Raw genomic sequence first — 26160 nt, 5'->3', positions numbered from 1 at the left:
CCCCCTGAATTGATGGCGGCGGGACTCCGCCAGGAGCCGTTATCGACGGCCAGCATCGAAGGCTTCTTCTTCGGTACGTCCGCAGAAAGGCCCCGCTCTGTGTTTCGCCGCAAAGTTGGGTGCACAAGCTCTGCCGGATGCCAAGAAATAAAGAGCACGTGTCTCTCTATGCGCAAAGAACGTTTACAGAGTCCAACGCAGCCTGTAGGATGCAATCGGAGAGCGGGGGCGCACAGACGCTGCTTTGCACGTCCTTGGGTCTCAAGGCCCTGGCACGCAGAATCCCGGGTGAATTCGCGCGAATTAGCGACGCAGTGGTGAAGCGATGCGCTGGTTCGAAGGCCCATCGTGGTGCACCGTACTGCGCTGTGTCCGTGTGCAGACAGTCCACGAGAGCTAGAGTCTCTGTCCGACTTCTTCGGTGGAATGCCGAGATCCACCGCCCCTGCAGCTTCTCGGAGCCAGATTTATTCCGTCGGTTGAGCACAGCCGCGCGCGCGGCGGTTAAGCCCGTCGACGGTCGCCCAAGTGGTGGTCCGCTTCTGCTTTCTTCGCTGTTTGTCCGTTTCCTGCTTGTTTCTTTGTTTCCTGTGCCTTGTTTTCTTTTGCTCGGTGACGTGCTCATTGAGTTTCGAGTCCAGCGGGCCGTTTCATTTCTCCCCCGTGTTATGTATACGCTGTCAAAGACAACTCCGCTGATCCGGTGGCCTTGAGAGGCAGTCTGCGCTTTGTCCCGGACATTCCATTTATACGTGTTTCATTCTTTTTTTCTGTGCTTGCAAGAAAGAATGCGACTTGGCTGCGGACAAGAGATGAAATATCGCCATTGCCGAAGTATACCGCCAAGTGGCTGCTAGCTGTGCGTTCCAAGCCGAGACACAGCGGAGCCGTTGGTTGAGCTCCCATCTTTGTGAGAGTGGCGTCCTTCGACGGGACTTCATTCATTCGGAGTTGCAAGGCGTCAATTACTTTTTCTAGTGTAAGGCTAACGACGCCTCAAAACGATTGCCTGCTTCATCAGTCCATCACTTTAAGTCCGCTGCATTCGTATTACACAGCCGAAATAATCTCACAAAACTCCATTATGTCCACAGTTGCGCCGAGTAATGCTTTTAGGAATAAGACAGAAAAGAAAAAAATCCTTATGGACAGTGACTGCAGCGTGACGGAGGAAACAAATTATTTGCAAAAAAACAATTGCCTCCCCCTCTCCACACCATGTAGGATTTCTAAAATAAAGCTCAATCCGAAAATATACAAGCGGTCAAGCTATTTAGCTGAAAATAAAGCACAAAATTTTCTGACAGAATAGAACTATTTCTCTTTAGTGCAAATCGTAAACTTCCTTGACGTTAACACACTTATCCCACTGCGCCTGCAGGGCTGCGAAGCCCATAGAGTACAAGGTGACTTAATGCTACAACATGGATGCCGTTATCGACATTCTAAGAATGCATTGTCATCAGAACCAAACAGATTTTTTTTTTTTTCAGGTTGCGAAAAGGGAAGTTATCCAGACATAGTAACTATCGCAAAAAGACACAAACAGGGGAGAAGCGACAGGACAAAGGCTATATACTGTACTACAGAGACGGATTTATCGGTTGCTCTTAGAAGGGCGGATACGACTGCCCCCCACCCTCTTCTTAAATCCGCTCGGTGGTGCCTTGTCACTAGCGTTTGTCCTGCTGTTGATCTCCTCTCTGTGTCCTTCTTCGCTGGTTACTATGTCTGGATTCAGTCACCAACTATAGCCCAATCAAGAACCTTAGCAAGTAATCCGCGGGGGCCAGGTCCCGATCGTATGATGAATGATTAAGCTCCACGACGCCGCAGTCCGTGATAGGAGCTTGTAATTTGCGTTATTTGTGAGCTGCATTGTCGTGTTCCCAAAGCCAAAGCTTTTCCTGATTGATTGCCTCGCGCAGTGCCTTAATTGTTGAAGCATGGGTGCCTTCAGTGATTGTTGATTTGTTGTCTTGTGTGGCATAAACTATAATAATAAAACGCCTTCTGTGTCCCAGAAAAACTGTTGCCATGCTCTTTCCAGCTCACTGCGACATACGGAGTCTCTTTTGAAATTGGTGATTCCTCGTGCTTTCATTGCGTGGTGTCTCGCTTGTTCTGTGCATCACGGTGGTGGACTCACGCTTCATGACCCGCAGCAATTTGAGACAGAAGTCTCCGAATTTTTTTCCTAATCAGGTTTAGGTAGCTTCAGAGACATGCACATTGCTCAGACGTCAACATTCGTGGCACCCACATGAAACTGACCTTTGACGCCATCAAAACGTCATGAATGATAGTGCCATTTATAACAATGACTTTTACCCGGTGATCTTCAAAATCATGTCATCCACTTTAGACGCAGTTCATTTGAACTTGCTTCCACAGGTCGCTCAGAGTAGGGGTCATTTTCACTGGTTCCTTGCCCCATTTCAACTATTTGCCCAAAACTTTAGGTGTGGTAGGCAAATGCATCATCACAATATGTAGCAATCATTCCTTCATGGATTCTCAAGGCTTCTTATCTCGCAGGATACGGTTCCTAAAGCTCCCTTTCCATGTACTGCACTTGCCTTTCTGTAACTTCTATTGCTCTCATCAAACTGAACTGCCAATGTGTGTGCTGTATGTCTACACGTGTGGGCATACAACACATAAGTCAAGCTCTGCTCTCTTACAATGGCAGAACGTACTGAGATAACTTGTCCAGGTAAAGGAACAGTGAAACAGGACGAAGGGGCGATAGATGCACACAGCGCTGTTCTCTCTCACACTCTAAGAAAAAGGGGCTAGAAGAGGGTGAGAGGATAGCCTTTAGGGGGACTGACTTGTTTTCCACAACCATTCGTCCTTTCCGGGACTAACTGCAAAGCATCTGTTGGTACTTTTGGGACTAACTGCAAAAGGCCTAACTGTTGGTCTCCTAGGAAAGGGGAGCAACGGTTAGTCCCTGGGAGCGACTGCGTTTAAAGAAAAAATTCTAACGAAGCGTGATTTCCAGCGCAATTTAGAGCGGGATAGTTTGCGACGGCACTTATTACATATAATAGCCAAGGAGACAGAAATAAACGCACATGAAAATACCAGCAAAATACCACGGTGCGCAAGTGGCAAATTGCAGATTTTCCTCTGACAAAGCTGGCGGCGACAACACCGACGACACCGCATTTTCTGCACAACGGTAGCCTTACATTTTAGAAGGTGCGGTGACAGGCAGCTCAGCTGAATAAAGTTCAGCATAATTAGATTATTCTCACCAATCAAACGCGTTATTTGTTTCGGAGTTGATGCTTTAAACACAAATCAGTGTTTTTTTTTTCAGCAGTCATATGCGCCTCGCATGGTATTTTGAGAAGCGTGTTTTTGACATTCGTTTCAAGGCCGCTATGGTTAACTCACAATCCAATAGAAAATAATTAAACTTGGTGGGCTACAAGATTATATATAGTTTAATTTCTTCAACATACTGCAATAAAAACATACCCTTGGAGAAAGTAAGTGGGACAGCAAGTGCAAGTGCGGTGCGCTGAACTCGGCTTTTAGAGAATAATAGTTCCTTCGCCATTGCCCATGATGCTTCTTCGCATTCAAAAGATGGCCGGCGATCGCAACTGCCAGTAAGCGACCCCGAAACATTCGAAACTTTTGCCATAAAAGTGTTAAGTTTTTGTCGCTCTGCGGAGGACGCTTTGTCAAAAATGCTACACCCCTCAGTGAATTATGATCCTGATATGCTTGCTTTCCCCTCGTATCTGTTGGGTTGACACTTGTCACAAACCGACTGTACAGCGACTCAAGAGTTAACTTCCCACTGCAAATACAAGGTCGTTTCCATCGAATGACGTTCGATAGCATTTGATGCAGTAATTTGTTTTCTGTCACGCGGTAAATTCTAATGACATTTGCTGAAAACGACTTTCATTACTGAATGAGCTTGGGGGGCGTTGTTGTATGATGAAACGATGTGTTGTTCTTCCTAGTTGTTATCGGTTCTTTCACTCGGGGACGTGTCGCGACGGGCGGGAGGACAAGTTCTTCCAACTGTACGCGTTTATTTGCAGTTATATTACTGCGTAGTAGTCAGGTCCGACCGGTAAAAGATACAAAATGAAACAAGATACAAAATACAAAATGAACAGTCGTAAACACGTGGAATCGAACCAGAGTCCGCACTAAGCGAGGTATCTTTGCCTTCTACTCTCAAACAGGCTGGAGTCCGCGCCAAGCGGGACCTCCTTTAGCCTTCGAGTCCCGACCGTATACCGCCTCGTTCGCTCGCCGCAACGAAACTTTCCAAACTCCCTCACGCGCGAACGCATGCTCTCATTTCAACACCTAATTTCTGCTTTGGAAAATGAATGCCTTTCCCGCATCTTCTTAAGAAATTAAGCGCAACAAAACATTGAAACGGTAAAATAGTGCAGGCGCCACTTACTACAATCGGAATTACGATACGGAAATCACCGCCTGTAAATGGCGCCTCGGGTCCGCCAACGCCCGAGCACCATGGCTCAAACCAAGCAGCTCAAAACAGTTCATTAACTTGTTTTTCGGCCGGACGCATTCGCACGCGTTCTCAGAGAGCTCCTTCAAGAGAGATTCGGTTCCAAACACGCTCACAATGAGGGCTCCCCCCATTGGAAGCAGTGCTACCGCGTGCGACTAGAGTAGACTCGACGAGAGGTCGACGGTGCGCTCCTCGCCGCACACGCTTTGTCCGCGGAACTGGACTGCCCCAGGCGCCCCTCGCTGCCGTTGCTATATTTACTGTAGTGGCTTGAATAGTTATCTGCAAGAAGCATTTAGCGGAGCAGCGCGCTTCTCAGCCTACTGTAACTTAAATAAATCTTAATCGAACGTTTGTCCTCAACGACAGTATAGTGCTCGAGGCGCTAGGTATTCGCCTGCCTAAGAACGGCAGGTAATTTGCAGACTTGGTGTTTGCTTTTTTTTTTAGCTATCAATCACCGATGCGTCATTGTCCCATTGGAGCGAGTTGTCGTCCAAATGGTGAAAGCTTTGTCTCTTACAGAGCAATGTAGGGCTTTTAAGTTATACACCGAAAGACCGGCTGGCATAATTTTCCGAAGCGATTGTCCTTTTTGTTTGTATTTTTATTCAAGAAAATAAAAAAGAGCTAACAGAGCGAGGGAGACCCAGCGGTAACGTCAGATGCTTAGAATGGGGCCCACTTAGAATAGTTTCATTCCGTCCCGTACTGTTTGCGACAAGCAGTTATGCCGTTAACGATCTTTATGTCTGGGTACGCATATATAGACTGGCTCTAAAAATCCAAAATTTTCTTGCTGCTGAAGTTGTTAACACAGCATATCTGCGACGTTTCTTTAGGACCAGAGCCGACAGAGGGTACCAGGCTTCAGCAAATCACACTCTTACCGTATTGAACTGTCGGCGCTGCGTAACAGCGAAACCCTCCCGGCGGGTGTACAGGCAGCGCGGGGCGAGCTGCCGGGACGGGGGCAGGCGGGCTTGCAGTATATATTGAGGACGCATTCAGTTTCCGAATAGCTTCTGGCCGTCAGCGTTCGACCGCCGTCATAAACGGCGCTGACGACGTCGAGCGCATCCCTGCGTCCGCGGCTTTAAACGGGCGATCTTTTTGAACGGGTGCTCGTAAGTATTGGAGCTTCTTTAACTCTACAGCCTTTTTTCCTTCAGCATATCTCGTGGAAGGTTTGTGGCGTACGACATAGGTCAGCGCCACTTATACGAGTATATTCACCCGGGACACGGGTCGCTTTGCGACAGACCGAGTTCTCGGCCTTACAACACTATAGTTGCGCTTAAAAAAAAAAGGAAAACAAGAGTACACAGGCGTCGCTGAGGGAATGCGGACCGCACCGAGTGGGGCGCTTAGAGGAGGTGCATATTTCCAGCGCAGGGAAGTGAACGAGGGGGGTGAGGTGCTGGGCCTCCGTACCCGGTGTCGCTGACCCTTGTGGCGCCTTTGCAACGAGCAAGCAACTAGGCTGTGGAAGGCTGCACGAGGTTTGTCCTGAGGTGCTAAGTTTCAGAACTGACATATGATGAGAGTCCAGCATTCAATGAGATACGCATGTGGCATACCAGGATGTGACAGGGTGATGGTGCACAGTGAAAAAAAACGATGGCCATCTTCTGAAGCCTGTGCAGGATCTGACAAGAAAAGGCCCGTGGGCAGTGTAGCCAAGATGGCTTTGGCTCCTGACGCATTGACATCCATCTGGAACAGTGCAGTTGTTGAACCGGTGAACGGCGTGGGCGCGCGGTCTTTTGCAGTTCCTTTACGAGCGCTATATGCTGAGTTCGCGGACTCACCGTTTGTGCAAGAATCGCCAAAACCCTCGGACTTGAGGACGAGCAGCTGTACTCTCTCTCGCAAAATGCCGAGATAACAAGGACGCGTCGTGGAGTTACGAACCGCTCTTATTTGTGGAATGCCTCATGATAATTTGGCCCCTAATTTCCTCGCGTGTCTGCAGTAATCACCCATTAGCAACGAAAAGCATGTTAGAGTAAACATTGCCAACGAAAAGTCTTGCTCAACACTCTCGGCTCAGGGACATCCGTGTCTGGAGGCGGGTGTATATTCCAGTGCTGTTTGCAGGCAATAGCCGCTGCTATAGTCGTAGTAGCCTATACTCGCTCTAGTTAAACGACAAGATTTAACACAATTAGCTCTACTCTGTTCGTGGGCATGTTTCGTGCAGTGTTCACAGCTGCCGATTTTCGCACCTTGTACTTCCCATTCCTCCCGTCCTTTCCTTGTCTTCAATTCCTCCCTTGACTGTAGGGTCGCCAACCGAAAGAACTTCCAGGGGTCGGAATTATTCCGCAGCCTGCTCTCCGTTGTACCCATCTCTTTCTCTCTTCCCTCTTCACTACCGGTCTTCCTCATCCCTTTCCGCACGGTGTGGTTGAGGTGCCCTCCGAGAGTGCCGACAGTAGCCGCTTTTACATGAATGCGACAGAATGCGTCACGAGTCTATTTTTCGAGAGAAAGAGCATGTTTTGAGAAGGAAAGGCGTGACCCGCCCTCTCTCTCTCTCTTCCTCGCTGGTTTTGCGCTTTCCCACCGAAAGTGGGCTGGAGCAGCTGAAGTCGACTTCTGTCGCATTCATGTAAACGCGACTAGTTTAGTGCCTCTTTCCTTTCCTCAGCTATCCAAGTCCTACGTCCCTGATGAGCGAACCTCGCGTTGTATCGCAACGACAGCATGAAAGCATGTCGCACAGATGGGGCAGTCTCCACACAGCCATGATCTGTAGGCCGGCGTGTTCTCATGCTGTCTCGGGAAGCCTCGATCACCGGCTGAGAACATTTGTGGCGGCCCTTCGACATGCACATACACACAGACCCAAGAGCGCACACAGCGGGAGCTGCCTCTCCGCGACTTCGCGGGCAGACGCGCTCGGCGGGACCCCTGTCGTGCAGCGAGCGATTTCCGCAACGGGCACTGGGCGCGCGCTCGGCCTGCGTGCGAAGCCTCAATCAGAGTCTGCAGGCGCGGCGATTGTTGTTGAAAGCGCGCCGGCCGAGCAGCATTGCTGGCGGGCTGTTTGCCTGGTATTACGGAGCTCAGGGGCGCTGCTAACATCGCAGAGCGCGCCTCTTGTTACGTGCATCGAGCAGCAAGCTTTGTCGGTGAGCGCTGCTTCGCCGGGAGCGCGTTGGAAGGCCGCCGTCTTAAACCTGTCTTGAGCTGCTACTTTTGCTTAACGTTAGTATAAGGAAACTTTTCACACTCCGCTGCCGGACCTCTCGCTGTTTACGCGCAATTAGCACGCAATGGTGTTGCAAACATTCGTTAAGCTGACACTGCCTAAGGCAACAATGAGCGATCCAAAGAGGGTAAATTTCTCTGACCCAAAACCTAGGGGTCTCGCGTTCTTTGAATGTCATGAAGTTGGCTCGTTGTTTCTTCGTGTCGTTATTGACTGTTTAGACTGAGTCCTTCGGTATTAAGGGAATTCCCGGCGAAGGGAATTCTCGCCGAGCAGATCTTCGGAGCCCCTGTTCATAGTTTGCTGAATTGTTTTATGCATTGTACGTAAAGAAAAACTAAGGCATTCGAACTCTCCCTGTATGCATCTGTCGCTCCTGCGCATGTGATGCAGTGGCGTCAGCCGTCGACTTTGTCGTACTCACACAAGCATTCACATAAGACAAGCCTTGGAGTACGTCGTATAGAAGTTTTTTTTTCTTCTTGACCTTTTGTTTCAAAAATGGGCAAAAATTTCGATAGTAGGTTTCCTCGCGTGAAAGGCGCAGCATGTTCGAACAGAGAAGACGACTTGTACGCACTCAAAGTAGCACAACCATTAGCTCGCTGGACGTTGGCCCGGAAACGCGATGCCCATCGCTTTCTGATCAAACAATAAATATGCAGTGTATTTTGTTTTTCCTCCAGAGCATAGCTACGAAAGTATGCCAGTGCGGCTCTATGCACTAATTCATGCTTTTAAAGACGCGTACTCAAAACTTGGGCATCGCGGGAACACAATTATTTCGGCCAAACTCGGAAGACCCGCAGATTTTGGAGTGATGCGTTCTGTGTGCACCGAAATGTATATGGAATGCGTTCTTGCGAGGATCATGGTTTTGGCTGCGCTGCACACAACTAGCCGTGGGACGGGCCTGGTCCGTGGACCAGCGGTCGCGCACGCGCTTTCAATTCACGGCCGGTCCTGATTGTTCGCTGCACTCGCGTGTCCGAACCGGCGCGCTCCTTTGCTTCCTTCGGCCGCCGGTAATAGTGTTCCCTGCATAATGCACCTGCGGGGCCGATGCGCACCGAACGAGCGGGACCCACGCCGCCGCAGTTTCGATTCGGCCGGGGAGGACCCGCGCCGGTAGCTATGGATGTGTCTCGAACGTTGCTGCCCGCCTTTCGGCACTAAGACCGCGGTTATAACCTCGGCTGGGAGCCATGGTAACCGGCAGTGTTTGAACAGGCTGCCTCCGATGCCGGCGCTCGCTTGTTCTTTCCTTCTTTCCATCTTTCTCTCTCCTCCCTTACGAGCTTCACCTCATTCTGCGCTCGGCCTGTCTGCGGTAGTTTGTATACAAGCATGAACTGCTTCCCGCTATCGCAGGAAACGGACGCGTGCAGTCCGTTCTTGGTCATTAACAGAACGACCTTTGTGCTGGGCGAACCTGCATCAGGGGTCAAAGTACGAGGATGGTATGTGGGCGGCTTTATGGGTTACTCCTGAATGGGAGGGGGGGGGGGGGGGGGGGCGACATTTATAAAAAGGGTCTATAGACTGCATCGCCTTCGTATAGATATTTTCTTTCGTCTAATCATAGTTTATAGACTGTCTACTGACAAATTTCTGCTAAAAGGGCACGGCCATAAATCTCTAGAATGTCATAGACTGTCTATAGGGCTTGTATTGCCTATGGACTAGTCCATTGGATTTGTATACAGAGTCTATAGACTTTATACACAAAAGTCTATCAACAGTCTATAGACTCTCTAAACAAATTTTTATAAGGAGACCGCCCCCCTGACAACTCCGCCCTGGGGCTTAACCTCCCGAAGGTTCACGTGGTCGGCGAGAAGAACTCAGTGCAGTGGAGGGCTCCGGATTGATTTCGGCCACCAGCTGGTTCTGACTTCGCGCAGTACGCGGGGTCGTTTATGCATCAAATACGACCGCCCGACAAGGATTCGATTCAGCGACCTTGGACTCTGCAGTCGATCGCTATACCTACTAAGCCACCGTCAGATCAGGGTACGCGATAGCACGCACGGGCATGCTGAATCTACAGTCTTCCGCGTTAGTGAGGCACTGCGTGAACATATCACATAGCTTGAGCGAAACGCGCACGCAGGCGTGCATAGGAAAGTGGGTTCCGCGATAAGCAGGTGCCTGTCAGCTAGGTTGCACAACTAGATATTACCAGCACCGCGTGCGAATAAATTACCCGTGTGTGCGGTGAATAGTAGTGGTCGCTTGTGCTGCAAAAGAGAAGGAAAGACCAAGCTCGTGCGACCATCCCGTAGATGTCGAGGCGCATAATTCGCAACCCGGATGTCTCTGCACACAGCGACACTATGCCCCCCTTATTAGACGCTCGCGATAAGCACTAGCATTATCTCTGGCATGAAGATCTTCATGAAATTTGGGAAACTCGTAGATGATAGCATGCGGCTGTGTATAATAATGAATATCATCACCCACGAAGTACAATGCGTGGACCTGTATAGAGCTCGCAAAACACGGGATTTTTCAGCCCTTTTCATGCTCGAAGTGTTCACAGCGAGTGATTCACGCTGCATAACAAGAGCCTGTTCTATGTTTCATGGCCAAACTGTACTGACCAGGGCAAGAAAACTATTCAACTTTGACAATACTATATAGGTTACAGCGTGGAGGTGGGGCTACCACGATTCATAGCCTGAAAGTAACACCCTCACTGCACGGTGACACAGAACATGGGACGTGAAGCGCAGGTGATGCGCACTAGGCGAACCCGTAGTGCAGGTTGACGAAGGTGTTCGTTAATTCGTACACGGAAGATGGCCTCTCCAAGGTGCCCGAATTCCATCGTCATTCTTTTCGTTAACCTCCATCGTACGGCCCGCGCGTCCGTGATAGTGCGTCCAAAAGGGTTCTTGGCTGGCTTCCTCCGTACATCTCAAGCAGGCGTGCGAATGCAGGCAGCCATAGTGGGCGTAGCGACGGAGGGGGTAAACACCTGGCGATGAATGAGCCACTGAGGCTTATACAACGGAGGCCAGCAGAGCAGCAAAAAAATTGGCAGTGGTTTAGCTCTGGTTCAGCCTGGAGGATTGCGAAAGCAACGAGGAGAGAGAGAGAGGCGATGGAGAGTGCGCCGGCCCGCTAGCTATGCGCCGCTACTGCGCATGCGCAACTGGCGAGCGCGGCGGAGGCACCTCTGAGTCACCCGAGCAGCGACGGCGCGCCAGCTGTGCGCCGTGTGACGTCACTGCTCCTCGCGCATGCTCAGTATGGCCTTCTGTCAGCTCCGCGAAATGGCTCGGCGACTCGCGTAGTGTTGCTTCGCAACAAATGACGGTCCGAATGTGTCATGTAGCCGCCTTGCAAGCAAGAAGAAAGCAAAAAAAAAAAGAACAGCGCCACATGGTGGCATGCCATCAGGCCCAATGTTTGGGGGAGAGTTTAAGCATCCACCGTGCTAGAAATGACGAGGGTAAAGTTCTTCGGAACTACACAGTAACTGCAGGAACTACGCACGGGAACTACAAAGGTTATTCCAAGCTTTGAAAGTTCCACCGAAGCACTGAAATGCTAGGCTCCTCATGCTGAAATTGAAAATTGCCGTCGCCCCACCTTACTGGTGGGGCGACGGCACCCCAGATTACTGCGGCGACCCGCACCGGAACAGTGCGAAAGCAATACGTACGCATACTATATCGACGTCCGTGGCTGTTCTGACGTCCATAGTAGTTAGTAGTAGTAGTAAAAAACCTTTATTCGACCATAATTTATAGGCCGAGCGCGGTTATATCGGCTTCCATGGCTATTTTGACGTTTAAGTGTATTTTTTCGCCTTTTGTCGCGTTTAATTGATCGACCAATTATACCTCACCAGCCAAATTTTTCCCACGGCAACATTGTAACGCACACTATTTGTCACAATCACACTTTCACACATTTATCTTCAGAGAACGGCGTAATCATGCCGACAACGTTGCGGGCATTTTTTTGCTGACGCGACAGAGTCAAGTAATGCTTTCGCATTAATAATAGGCATACATTTTTCTTGGAGTTTTTCTTGTTCCTCGTCGATATATGTGGATGCAACGCGTCTGAGCAACGCCTCGGCAACTAACCCTAATAAAAATAGTCCATAGATAGAGTTCTTGTAGACTCTACTGCCTTCCTATAGATGTACGAGGTCTGTTAGAAAAGTATCCGACCTTTTTTTTTTTTTTTGCGAACACCTGATGGATATGAAACAGGCGCGCTTGCACCAGCTGACCTTGAACCTTCGTGCGCATGCATGAATTTTTTCCCGCGTGCCGATAGCGTCAGTCGCTCGGACGCAGCGTTTGAGTGAGGTGGTGCGCAGTGCTTTCGTCGGTTTTTTAGTGCAAGGAAAATGGCGGAGCGGCAGGAGCAGCGCTAATGCGTCAAATTTTGCCATAAACTGGGCGACAGCCAAGCGAAAACCATTCGGAATAATCAGACGGCTTTCGGTGACGATGCTATGAGCAGCACACAGATTAAGCAGTGGCACAACTGGTTTAAAGAGGGCCGCACATCGATGGAGAGCGAGTCACGCTCCCGTCGGCCATCAGCATGCCGAAATGATCAGGTCATTGCCGAAGTGAACGCTGTGGTGATGAGGAACCGTCGTCTGACTATCCGAGAAATTAAGGAAGAGGTGAATATCGGCACTTTTTCTCCACATTCCATTATCACCGAACATTTGGCCATGAAGACAGTTGAGGCAAAATTCGCACCGAAGCTGCTCACGGTGGAACAAAAGCAGCTTCATGTTGAAGTCTCGCAGGACATGCTGGATTCCACAAAAAGTGACCCCGACTTCATCAACACCATAATCACTGGTGACGAGTCTTGGATGTACGTGTACGACCCGGAAACCAAATCCCAGTCGTCACAGTGGAAGCATTGCACGTCACCAAGACCGAAGAAGGCCTGCCAAATGCGCAGCAACGTCAAAGTGATGCTGACTGCTTTCTTAGACTCCCGCTGTATGGACTACCACGAGTACGCACCCCACAGGGCCAGACAATGACCAAAGAGTACAACAGGGATGTCCTCCGTCGCCTATGTAATGCTGTGCGGCGCAAGAGACCGGAGTTGAGGTCATCAGGAAATTGGCGCATCCATGACGACATTGCTCCTGCACATTCCTCGCACTTGATTCAGATATTTTGGCAAAAAACCACTCATGTAGTTCAACAGGCTCCTTACTCTCCTGATATGGCCCCCTGCGACTTCTGGCTGTTTTCCAAAATCAAGAGGCCATTGAAAAAAGCGCGATTTCATACAAGAGAGGACATTATGGCTGCAACGACGGCTGGGCTAAACTCCATTCCGAAAGAGGCCTTTTCGGAATACTTAAAAACGTGGCAGCACCGCTGGGAGAAATGTGGGGAGTCCCAAGGAGACTACTTTGAAGATGATTAGGTTTCCAACGCTCCAGTCATGCCAGTTTTTTTTTCTTCAGCCAAAGGTCGGATACTTTTCTAACAGACCTCGTATCTTATTGTCTATTCATAGTCTATAGGCTGCCTATAGAAAAAGGTCCACTAAAGAGGTATGGCCATAAGCCCATAGATTGCCTATAGACTGTCTATAGCATTTGTATTACCTATAGACTGTTCTGTAGGATTTGTCTATAGGGAGTCTATAGACCTTATAGACAGAAGTCTATGGACAGTCTATAGACCATCTAAAATTTTTTGTAAATGTAGACGCAATTCCTGGCGTATTATATCGCTTGTGCACGTGGTCTCAGCTTAGCAAATGTCTCAGCAGCGCTTCATGTTTGCACCTCGCCTCTGCCACCCCTACCCCACCCTTAACCCTCCGCCATGTCCTCAACACCACAGCGTAAAACTCCATGAGACCTGTTTTCAGCGCCAACATAACTTATCGCCGGACTTCTCAAACGTAGTTCGTTGAAGCTAAGCGCATTCAGAAGGCAAATAGAAAGGCATTCCTGAGATGGGAAAGCGTGAGCGCAATATCAAAATCCTATAGTGCCACTGGTATTATTCTGCGGGAAGGCATTCTTGCGTGGTCAGCCAGACTTCCACAAAACAAAACAACGGAACGAGAAATGAAAACTAAGATAAAAATAAGGCTCAGGAGCCGCGGGGCTTCCGATAACCTGCAGCGAACAACGCGGAAGATCCGAAGGGGATCCAAAAGAGACGAGGGGGACGCATGTTCAGGACACACACACATACACGAGGGCCGGTTTCCGCCCTCTTACGCTGAGCCGAGAGATGCAGATCTATACCGAACGGAGCCATAAACGCATTCCGAAAACTCGAGGACCACTATACCGGCGCTTTCATACCGTGTAGTACGCACACAATCACACACACGATGCTTGCGCACCGATCCCCGTTGTTCGCGTCGTTGAGGAGCCGGACCCGCAGCGATTTCCTCTCGGCCATTGCGCCGGGCATTCCGAGATGGAGACGGCTTTTTAATCCGAGCGGCGCACATCGCTGTGGTCGGGACGAAGCCAGCGAACGGGGACAGAGGGAAGGGAACATCAAAAGAACGAAGCGCACCCCTCTGGAACCGAAGTTTTATTTTGCTCATTTATTTTGTGTGCGTGTTGTGGTGCGCTCAGAAATGGAGGCCTCTCTGGGACCCCACGCTGGTGTTGGTCCCGCCCTACCAGAACACGCTGCACGCATTGTGTTGTGCCAACTTTTGGCACGCGGAGCGCTGGGAGAGGCACTCTGGACGGTTGGTGCCGTTATATGCGCAGCAGTTGTGCACGTATAGTGTAAGCTGCGGGGTTTTCAATGTAGAGGTGCATACCCGAACTTACGCACCAGTTTTTGGTGGCATCACTTTGCATTGCTCACGAACAACGTTTGCCTATAGGTAAACACAAAGTGACAAAATTGGCAGTGGCAGTTCGCAATCCTCCAGGTTTAACCAGAGCAAAACTGCTCTGGTTATACCTGGACGATTGCGAAAGCAACGAGGAGAGAGAGAGAGGCGATGGAGAGCGTGCGGCAGCGGCGGCGGCCCCGGCACGCTAGCTATGCGCCGCTACTGCGCATGCGCAACTGGCGAGCGCGGCGGCGGCACCTCTGAGTCACCCGCGCAACGACGACGGCGGCTCGCGAGCTATGCGCCATGTGACGTCACTGCTCCTCGCGCATGCGCAGTATGGCCTTTCCTCGGCTCCCCGAAATGGCTCGGCGACTAGTGCAGTATTGCTTTCGCAACAAAAGGGACGGGGAAGCTTCAGGGAGCTTGCCAGGGTGGCTTCCACCTCCCTTGTTCATTTTTGTGTTTGCAAGAAACCCATTTATCTGCCCTCTTTCTACCACATTTACCTTGGTAACAGTTGCAGTCCATGTTCACCTGTATATATAAAGTAAAAATTATCTATTTCTTTGTAAGCGTACGCTGTATTTACGAATAGTGTACACTGCTTATATGGATGGTCCCGTAAATAGGAGGATGGGTTGCTCATGTCTGGAGGTGGAAGAGGGGCGGGGGGAGGGTGTTGATTGATTGTAAAACATTTTATTCGCCGGAAAGAACTTGGTAAGAGGTCGCGTTAAGTGGTCGACCTTGACGACTTTGTCAGCCCACTCCACTGCCAAAACTTGCGTTCTGGGGTCAGAGCTATATCCAGCACGGTCTCCCACCGCTCGAGAGAAGGAGCGGTAACTAGATCTACCGGAGGTGGCTCTATTTTGCAATCCCACAGGATGTGATCGTAGTTGACTCGTTGGCCACAGTGTTTACAGCGAACTTTTCGGCGTATATTTCTTGAAAATTCGCGCACTTTTTCGATGTTTATCTGAGAACAGAATGTCCGTTTTTTTTAGATTATTATTTTGTAAGGATAAATTCCTGATCTCTCCGCTGAAATATGTGATGATTTATAGCGATAAATCCAACAATAACATTGTTCACCGCGCTCCTGGATCAAGAATTTTTCTTAATTTTCTCCTGCGGCCGAATGTTGTACTGAACAGTCAGCTATTGCAGCATGCATGCCAAGGTTTCTCACCTCTTTAGCTTAAAACCGAATTTCTAAAAATGAATTCGGCGTGTTTTCATCGTTGTCTTTTTAGGTTTAAAGCGAAACGTGCAGACTCCATATGTTATCCACATGAACTTGGAAAGAGAGGAAGGTGCGGACTATGAGTTAGTAGAGGAAGAATACAGACCCTGGATATTTATTGGTCCTCTCGTAACAACAGACACACTGGCCAATCCTCCCCCGTCCTGGGTTTGCGACATTAAGCCTAAAGACATCATCATCATCATCAACAACAACAGACGAAAGGCGCGGTGTAAACTATCTCCCATCAGAATCACAATCGATGGGTATCCATTTCAGCTGCAGTTGCGCAGAGTTTCGCGGATTCATCCGCAGTTTTCCTCCGTCTCTCTTTTTCCGTATCTTTTTTTTTTTCCCGAGCTTCATTTAGTGCCTGTGTCGAAAAGCAAAGCGGCATAAATTGATAGTTAACGCTCGTTTTCGTCTGTTTTCTCGGTGCGTGTTGCCGGCTGCTTTTAAAACTACAGCACGGTAGCCTGAATGCGGCGACAGTTCGCGAACATTAAGAAGGGGAACTGTACCAACAATAATCGGGCCATCATACATAACGGTTGAAATTGACATCGTCGGGCCGGTCTGGGCATATTGCATTCTACTACAAACCAACCTAGTAACGCCGTATGGCGTTCGGCTGCTAAGCATAACTGCGAGCTTGATCCCGACAGGGGCGCCCTCACTAGGATGGCGGCGCGACGCGAAAACCCCGGTGCACTGACATGGCGCTGCACACTAAGCAGCCTGATGATAGTTGACATTAGTCCGCAGCCCTCAGCTACAGCGCTCCTAATTCCAAAAAGTCCTCATTTGCCCCCCTCCAGCGACCTCCGGTAAGATTTCAATTCGTTTTTTTTCTCCCATTGCTTCGCAACGGGATAGCGCGCGCCAGAAGCTTCCAATCAACTACGCTATATCCCCTGCCTCTTTTATCATTGCTCTCAGCTCGTCGCGTCTGGCGCTAATGATTGGATCACGTCACGAACACGCAATATCAATCTGAAAGGCTTTGCACGAAGACTGTGTTCCACCTAGGCGCCTATTCTAACTTGCTGCAAAACTAGACAGGAAAAAAGAACGGGGGGGGGGGGGGGGGGGGGATGAGAGCAACCTGTACGCCTGCAGCAATATCACCTTTCAAACCAGCACTCCTAGATAAGAGAGTGGCATATGGTCTTAGAACCATGTGCAAGGCGCTTTTTGGAACCATCTGAGACGTGCGCACCGACAGACGCCTGTCGTTTGCTTTGCTCACTGAACGGACGGCTTCCGGAAAGTTTGCAGCCTCGCTTTGAAGAGCTTCAGGTGTTGCGTATACCGGAATGGCGCGGAAACCTTCAGCGCCCGGACACCATAACAATTCGATTTCAATTCTGCCGCTAACCGGTTTTCTTTCTTTTTCTCTCTCCTCCTTCGTTGTTGGCTGAAGCACCGTTACCTATACGCTGTCAACGGGATTGAACACTCTAGTGGTGGATAGCAAAAATGGAACCCTAGCAGAGAAAAGGAATCATGATATCGAGGTGCCAACGAAGCTCACGAATAGCAAATAACAATTTCGCCCTACCTGGAAACTCGTTATAAAGTGAACGAATGGATGCGCCAAAACTAATTTCTTGCGACGTTTTACTTGTTTGTACCGTAGTCGTATGATTCTGCACCCATTGCTGCGTCACTGAGCCCGTATGCAACTTTCCAAAACAATATACACCCGTAGTTTTCTTTTATGAACAGGAATATGTAAATTTAAAATATTTACCAAAGCCCCGCGTGCACATATTAAGCAGTACCTCGCGTTTTCAGCAGTTTATCTTTTGCACTTGTGAAATAAAAATGTTTTGGTTGAATGATTTGGTTTTACTGATGGCGTAAACATCATTATTAGGGCAAGATGGTACGTAGAAAGGTCAACCGGAGAAAATTACGAAAAGGGTCCAGCACATAGCAATGATCTGACGTGCAAACCCTAAAATACTTTTTTCTGTATAGAAACAAAAAACACAAAAAGAACTGACATCGCGATCACTTAACAAGCGTCAGGGCCGTGAAGCGTCAACGCTGTCCCGTATACCTTTGGTAAAGCTAACACCGCAGACAGTGGAGTCGGGGGAGGTGGGTGGTGGGGGGGGAGGGGGGTAGGGAGCCGCTGAGAAGAAGGGCGTCCCCTTCGATGGATCGTCCGATGGAGAGAGGGCATCTCATCTGCTCGTCGCTCAGGAGCTTTACATCTGGTCCGGTTTCCGCAAAGCAGCTGTATGAACAGGTGCATATAAAATGGAAGAACTTCGGTTACGGAGCCAATGCCGTGTGGATAAGTCTCATACCTGCGGTAGTTTCGAACCCTCCTACAAAAGTTTCGCTACTTGAGACTGATCAAAATAATTATATTTTCTGCTCCGGCAATTATTTGATGAAAGGGAGTTGTCGAAGCCGCTTCGATCGCCTGTGTGATCACATGGGCTTTTGATGGAGGAGTTCGACGAGAATGGCCTCTCATTTGTTTTACAAATCAACCGCGCCGCCAGTTTAGTTAAAAACGATGTGAAAAGAGCGATGAGGGAAAGAACTGCGAGTATACACCACAAACGGTTTAGAGCGTGGACCTTACCCCCCCCCCCCCCCCCTTTTTTTTTCCCCTCTCCGAGTTTTTGTTGATGTAAAGGCGTCAGCTAGCTTTGAGATAACCTTGAGTGTTTTCATTTTCTAAAGCGAAGTGAGTGTGCCTAAGCTTCTCTCTTTTGTGCTGTTTGTGCCGTAAAAAAATCGACCGCATTTTCCGCGTTTACATTTCGTTCACGATGCAGTATACGAGATTGGTGCGTGGACCGATTCTCACTGAAACGAAGCGCTGGAAATGGTGAAGAAAGGGATCACTGAATCGAAGAATTTTCGTGCACCCTTATTTCCTCCTATTCGATTTTTTTTTTTTTTTCACTTTTCCGCCGAGTGTTAATTTTTACCCTCCTCGAGTACTGCTGGCATACGCACGCACGTCTGCCTAGCTTTGCTCGGAATTTCGCTTGTCCCGAGCATTGCAGATCCCGGTTGCGAAGAACTATAGCTTTGTTCTAAGCACTGCTTTATGCAGAGTTCTTAACAGCCTTGAGGCGGCGGCACCGCGCTGTAAGTGAGGGCGCTTTAAACGAAATGCTGCTTGTGCCACAATTACAAGCCTTTCTGCTCATGCCGTTGTAAAAATTTTGCATTGAAGCATTGTTATATTTTTTTTTATGCGAAGCATATTACTAGAGCTACGCTACAGCCCTTCGAGCGCGGCGGTAGAGCTACCATTGACCTTTAGCGTGACCACGTGACACCACGTGACAACATGACGTCACAGCAGAGGAGAGATGGGCTGCCGGATCGCGCGGTCGGCCGCGGCGGTGGAGGCTCCACATCAGAGGCGCGGCGGCTGACCACGTGACAACATGACGTCACAGCAGAGGGGAGATGGGCTGCCGGCTCGCGCGGTCGGCCGCGGCGGTGGAGGCTCCACATCAGAGGCGCTGCAGCTGACCACGTGGCGCTACAGCAGCGGTATAAAGCTGAGCTTGCCTCAGCTTTCCAATGTACTTTCCATGGGTGCCAAGAATGCTGTTGTAGCCGGTGCTGGGGCAGCGGTTGTACACTCTGCATTGAATTCACCGATGATCCCGTATATAGCTACCACGGCAATCCTTGCTACACTTCTAGTGGTTGTATTAAAATGACCAAGTATTCAACCAAGGAAAGTCATGTATTACCAAGCCTAGCCATCAATATGGCTTAACCTTAGCTTAACCTTAGCTAAGCCTCAGCCATTTTTTTGTTTGTTTACATGAAACTCGCGTACTCGTCTGCCAGCAACTCCTCTTTTTGCAACGTCGCCTCGCCGTACTCTGCGTATAAATAAATAAAGAAAGAACACCCTGCCCTTGTTCTTGGCCGCGCCTTTCCCCCTCTCCCATCCAAGAAGAGAGCCTACATGCTAGAGTGCCTGTGTAAGAACAGCTGGAGCAGAAAACTCGGCATGTTCCACCGCGCTCCGCCGGCTCGGCTGACCGGAAGCGGAGTGCTTCGAGAGGACTGGCCCGTGCGGGGAGGGAGGAGCGTCTTGAGCCATGCAGCTCCCTCTATTGTCCGCCGCCGGCCGCTTTCCCAGAAGCGAACGACGGCGAAGAAGCCCGGCAAACGGGCCGGAGAGGAGAACGGCCGGGAAACGAAGCGCGAAAGGTAAATACCGCCCTAGCCTTCACTCACGCGACCGCAGAGCGTGAAATTGGGGGCCCACCATATTGGACTGCGGCGACGGCGGACGCGCTGCAAGTGAAAGCGACCGTGGGAGCCTCATTTTTTGCGCGATCGGAGCTGAATATGGCGAGCCGTTCGTGTTTCTTTTTGAATTGTAGTTTGTAATAACTCGCTTTCAAGTGCGAGTTTTTATCCGGACAAGTATCCATATATAGCGCGGATGTTGGCTTTTGGCCTGGGTACGTAGTTTCGAAGGTAGTTCCGGGACAGTCTCCGAACGCCGCGGAGGAACACATCCAAGCAATGAAACCAAGTCCCGGGCCTCAGCGACCGTGACGCGCAAGTGATGTGCTGTTGAGCAATGAGTGCAACGCAAATGGCGAATAGGGGGCCAACATTTTCCATTTACTGGCGGCGGAAAATGTTGCATCGTTTTAAATTCGCGCCAGAACAAAGAGGCAGCTGTGGTTCCGAAAGGAACCACAGCTGAAAGGAACCACAAAAGAAAAAGGAGGACCACGGCTACCAAGGACTGACACGTGGCGATAATTAGCTAGGTTGTTACGCTGAAACCGAGTCGAGCGTCATATTTGTCTTACGAAGCAGAACTGACACCGAATGTTGTTGAAACCGTTTGGATCGGAAGAACCTCGAAGATTTGTAATAACGGCTTTGAAAAGTCCATAACAGGACGATCTTTCGTGTACTTATCATGGATGCATTGGCTACATTGCTTCTTGCTTCATTTAATGCACTTTCCGGCGCTTTCTTATGTTCGCTATACTTGTATTTGTATTCAACTGCAATGCTCTCTTTTCTGTGCACTGGCACCCTTCGGCTTTCGGCCTGCTGTATTTCAAGAACGAACGAACGAACGAACCGACGGACGGACGGACGGACGGACGGACGGACGGACGGACGGACGGACGGACGGACGGACGGACGGACGGACGGACGGACGGAGAGAGTGCGTTTCGTATGTTGCGGTGATTTCTGGCCACACCTGTCACCTGCAAGAAATCCTAGCGGCTTCGCCTGTCGTCATCTTTGTGCCGAGGTGAAGAACTCGTAACGAGCAGTGAGCAGTTTCCGTCTCCTGATTCTCTAAGAGAGAATCAACACTGATTCTCTTTTAGTTAACAAGAGTACAACATTTAGCGCTTGGGAGTGCCGCTTCAGCTTGCCTGTCGCACAATGTTTAACTGCGTTATAATTGCGTTGTGTGTGCCTTGTGGAGCCGGACCCAAGTGGCACCTGGGGAACGCGCAGACGATACCGATTCCGCGAGTCACTACCGCCCTCTTGGTATGCACGTCGCTAGGGCGAGCGCAAGCAATCCTTGCCAGCTGTGAAACTGATTCCGAGCAGTTTTTAGGAGGACGAAGATAAGAGTTGTTCTAGCACTCACATGACGACATGCGCCACAAGGAAGCCGCATTACATTGTTTTTGTGTGCAGATAAACGCAGTTATCGATTCACCTTTTATCAGTGAGCGGCCATCATCAAATTAAAGGTATCCGATTCTGCCGGGGAAGAGAACGGAGCCGTTACGGGCTGTTATTGTGCCGAAGCCTAAACTGTTTCCTCCGTAGATTTTGAACAAAAACCGGTATGAAAACGTATTCGATCTCATATAGTAATAAGGGAGTAATTACTCATTGACGTCCACCCAAGCGCAGCCATACGGCTACAAAGGAAAGCTATACAGCTTTCTCAGAAACTTCGTAGTTAAAGAAAAATTCGCCCTGGTCTGGGGTTCGAACCTGGGACCACCGCTACACCGGAGCAGTCGCTCTACCAATTGAGCTAACCGGGACGGCAAGCTTATGGTAGGGCGAGAGCGAATTGATCAATAACTCGAAGTGGGAACAGTGTTGACCAAATATTTTAGGGGAATCCCCCAAGGTGGAGTAGATTTGTAATAAGGGAGTAATTACTCATTGACGTCATTGAGTAATTACTCATTGCTGCGCTCGGGTGGACGTCAATGAGTAATTACTCCCTTATTACAAATCTACTCCACCTTGGGGGATTCCCCTAAAATATTTGATCTCATATAGTACTTTTTTTTAAATCAGTAACACATGGAACATTGGGAACATTTCAATTTAGTTTTCATTTTCTTCATTGAAGGAACGATAGAGCATATTGATGACTGAGAGCAGCACGTACGACTGCATTTTTCTCTTGCAACGCAGAATTAAACTACACAATGTCGCAACCAGAGAAGGACAAAAAACAACTCCGCATTTTCATACGACAGTATAGTCGGAACCGTTTCTGCACCGCTGCTGCCAAATATACACTGCAGGCCGCACATGCTGCACATCAGTGCAATAACAACAGTGTGTGGACGTAGTTCCTGCAAGCTACGACTTATTTGTTGAAAAGAAGGGAAATTTCATGACGACTTTTAGCAGAAAGGAGGAAACGCTTCGAGTTCCGAGTGTCTGAAAGAAAAGAACGGCGGGTGCGCACTATTTCTCTGTTGTTCCGAAAAGGTGGCAAAAACGAGTTGCAGAGGCGACGGGGCAGCCTCGGCTAACCGTGGCCTCGTTCTTATGTCCGAGTTCATTTGGGTCCGACGTTTGCGGCTGGTTCGATACATAGTACTGAGCAGTGATTCCGCCTCTGCGAAGGCGAGAACTTTCTCTCACATAAGGTTGGGCTGTTTCGAGGCACTTTCATCGCTGTATATATCATCTTATTGTATGCTAAGACTGGCTAAGTACAACAAGCCATGCATACGTGGACCCTGTCTCGGCTTTAAACGATCTGCATCGAGAAGACTGCATGTTGTTACTTTCTTCAGTCATCCCGCTTGGGTTGCTAGAACAAGACATGCGTCACTGCTGTTATAAGGGGGAAGATAAAAATTGTCTCCAAGTGTGGTTAGTGGCTGGTCAACGTTTGTGCATTGGCCAAATGACGTTGCACTCTAAAGTAATGGTCAATTCCAAATGGCGACCCGGTGCGCTCTCCGAATACGCGAAGGTGCAAGATGTCTAGGGAGTCTAGGGACGTACACTAAAAAAACAAACAAAAAAACGTCGATATAGGAGTAAAAAAGAAGTAATTAGCCGTCCTCTGGCGAACTCCCTGCGATAAAAGGGATTCAGTTTACGCCCTTTTTGTTTCCTTATGTTTAGGGTGTACCGTCGCGGTCCAGGCAGAACTAGGGATCTGAATCCAAATTGCCCATCCAAACAGCTATTCGGTTTCGTGGAGGATCCCCGATTGGAATTCGCCATAAGATAGGCTTCGTGAATGCGTCTCGATTTCATACCGTTCTTATCATTGATTTGTTGGGTTATCCCAGCATCGCTTGAATCGGTCATAAGGGTTAGTCAAAAGAATAAAAATAATTAACAGAATTATGCTAGAACCGTCGTCATCTTGGTACTTTGCGGAAGAAAGTCGGCATAGTATGGCTATCTCGCTGCACGCAAGTTTTGGTCACGCGGAAGCCACAGTGTCTATTTCTCAGCAGAAATATGAGAGGGTTCGCTTAACGAACTTGATAATTGGGAGCACCCTCGCGCTGCTTTCAGGAATTTTTCGTCGCTGTTTATTGCTTCTGTTTTCTGTTGTGCCGAGCCGCATGGAGCAAGTTCTTTTTTTACGTTTTGGTCACCCAATTTGTCAGCAGCCGAGAATGACCGTTAAAGTAGCAAAGGAGCTACAGATCTCAAGTTTCATTATGCAGCCGATCATGGTTAGGAGCCGAGTCATACAAACTCCTCCTAAGGAGCCTCCCGAACTTCTCTCGGCTGCGGCCAAAATGGGCATTGCCGACAGAACCGGAGCTGTGCGAAAGTAAAAAAAAAAACTGTTCCCATGTCACTTTAAGCCAATCCAAGACGAGTGTCAAAACATCCGGCCCTGTCAGCTGCACATCACTTTCGCACAGCAACGTTTTACTACAACTACCTTTTGAGGCATCAGAGAATCAAGGATTGTGAAAAAACGATAAATTACTCTCAACTATGCATCGCAGGCGACTGCCTAGAGAATTTTAGTGCGGTGATCCTCCCTGCCACCAGCAGAATAGACCCAGCCAAGAACGTAAAGTATCAACAGTTTTGCGAGCTGGGCCGCTAGCAGAGTTGAAGAGTGGTTCGGGTGGGAGATAACAGGGTGCCAAACATCAGCTCCACGACTATGCAATGAAGCGAAGGGAGCTCCTCCTTACCATGCCGGTCGCGTAATCACAAAGGGGCCGTACGAAGGAGCACCGCTGGTTGTGACGTCAGTTTCGGCGGTTATCCAAGCACTCTGTGTCCGCTCCAGCACTCACGGGAAGGTAGCAAACAAGTGCGTTGAAGCGTGTACAAGGCGTCAGGGTCTCAGGGCACAGAACCACATGTTATGTGACGTCATGAGATCCGCACACGAACGATGCGAGCAAAAACTTCACTGGCTGAAGAACTCGGGGTCGGTGTCAACCACGTTGTTTCATTCACAGATCCCGGTTTTAACCAGTTCGAAAGCAAGCTGGATTTTAAAAACTGGACTTCAATACTGCTCCACGGAAGCGAGCTGCTCCAGCGTAATGGTTCTCCACGCGGACTGTAATGAAGGATTCGGCAATCCCTGAAGGGATATCACAAGCCGTAGGGAAGTCTTCCGGCGGAAGTGGCGCTAGTGGCGAAGCCCAGCCAACAGCTCCGTCCGCGCAGGCATGTCTTCACGCCCGCCCCAACGACCAGGCGTTCCGGGAACCACTGCACTGGCGGCGGCGGCGGGCTCCTCACGCGATAACATCGCCCCTGCGAGGAGCAGCGAGTGGAAGGGGGGTGTTGGAGGCGGGCTGCTTTTTGAGCTTTGTCCTTTCTGCCGAGCAGAGCGGCCAGCAGCACCTCGGATAGCTCCTCCGGCGGCTGCAGCGCGGGGCCAGCAAGCAAGCAACGCCGTCCGCGACCAGTTTTTCCAGTTTACGGAGCGATCCCTCGCGCGCTAGAGATCGCCCGCCGCCACTGCTGTCGGAGCGACGGGCATCAGGGGCTGCAGAAGCAGCAACAGCAGGCAGTGCTCGGTTGTTCGGCCCGAGAGTGCGCTCGGGCTGCCGCCGGTGTATATATCGCCACCGTCTCCTCCCCGCTTTTATCTCTCGCGCGGCAGGGCGACGAGCCAGTTCCGGCGCGCTTTCTCTCCCCTCGCCGAAGGAGAAGAAGCGCCGGCCGGGGAGAAGACGGGCGCGAGTTTTTATGGTAATGACGCGGCGCGTCTGCACGCTCACGCGGGGTCACGGGGTGCGCGCGCCGCCGTCGACGAAAACCGCGCGCGCGGTTCGTGCTCGGGACTGCCCCGGCAGGTTATCGCCGCTATCGCCCGGCGTTTGTCTCTCTCTTCTTTTTTTGTCTGGCCTGTCCGTCCGTTTATCTCTTCGCCACCCTCCTGCTTCGATAGACTCTGCCAGCGCGGGTCTTTTTTCTCTTGCGTGTTTATTTTTACTTTCAGGCGAGTATACAATGCGTTGGCATCACTGCCTGCACGCAGCGTTATGGGCAGCGACAGGCCCATCACAGTGCGGTCTACCTGCGTGACACCTCAGGCTGCAAAGCCTCGCCTATTTCGTACTATGACTAAATTTATGAAGACGTATATGGAGTTCCCCGCCCTACCGTGTCCCGCAGGAATGCACGAATGAGTGCTGTAAACCTCAGGGTACTAGTAAGAGGTCGTAACCACAAGTTAAAATTTGAAATGGTGCTAACTACGTTTGCGCACGTGTAATCGTGTCGAGGAGGATTGTGTACGCAGCCTGGCCAAACATAACTGTGCGCGTCGTCTTGTGGCCTTCAACCCCATGGACCCTCCCTTAGAACTAGGCCCTGACACCTGCCCTCTCTCACTTGCGGTCGTAGGTTCCTTCACGGGTGTCTCGATGCTTATTGGATTGGAATGGTAGACACTCGAGTGGACACTAAATAAATGAAATCAAATGACACTTCAACAAACGCAGTGTTTATGTGCACTGTATGCTCTTGTGTGTGCGTCATATCTTTCACTGCTTTATTCTTTTGTTCGTTGTATGCAGGGGAATCAACCCGGCCTAGATCCCCTCCTTTATTTTTTGTCCCCTCTCTCTCCCCCCTCTCTCTCTCTCCCCCCCCCCCCTCTCTCTCTCTCTCTCTCTC

General features: G+C 49.9%; 1 protein-coding gene, 1 long non-coding RNA gene and 1 pseudogene across 2 annotated transcripts in view; 2 read left to right on the top strand and 1 right to left on the bottom strand.

The window, feature by feature from the left end:
* Positions 1-25002, bottom strand: part of Tollo (Toll-like receptor Tollo) — a 37998-nt gene extending 12996 nt beyond the window's left edge. Inside the window, exon 1 of the mRNA XM_089570405.1 lies at positions 24213-25002. The gene's annotated coding sequence lies outside the window, so the exon portion shown is untranslated. The remainder of the gene's footprint in view (positions 1-24212) is intronic.
* LOC149358347 (uncharacterized) overlaps positions 1-26160 on the top strand; it is a 164795-nt gene that overhangs the window by 114801 nt on the left and 23834 nt on the right. The window lies entirely within an intron of this gene.
* On the top strand, positions 12100-26079 carry LOC149358348 (protein GVQW3-like; annotated as a pseudogene).

This window comes from Amblyomma mixtum, chromosome 2 (assembly GCF_055824585.1).
Source record: "Amblyomma mixtum isolate Tamu chromosome 2, ASM5582458v1, whole genome shotgun sequence".
NCBI lineage: Eukaryota > Metazoa > Arthropoda > Arachnida > Ixodida > Ixodidae > Amblyomma > Amblyomma mixtum.
The sequence above is the reverse complement of the archived record's forward strand: the minus strand, read 5'-3'. Positions and strand labels throughout refer to the sequence as shown.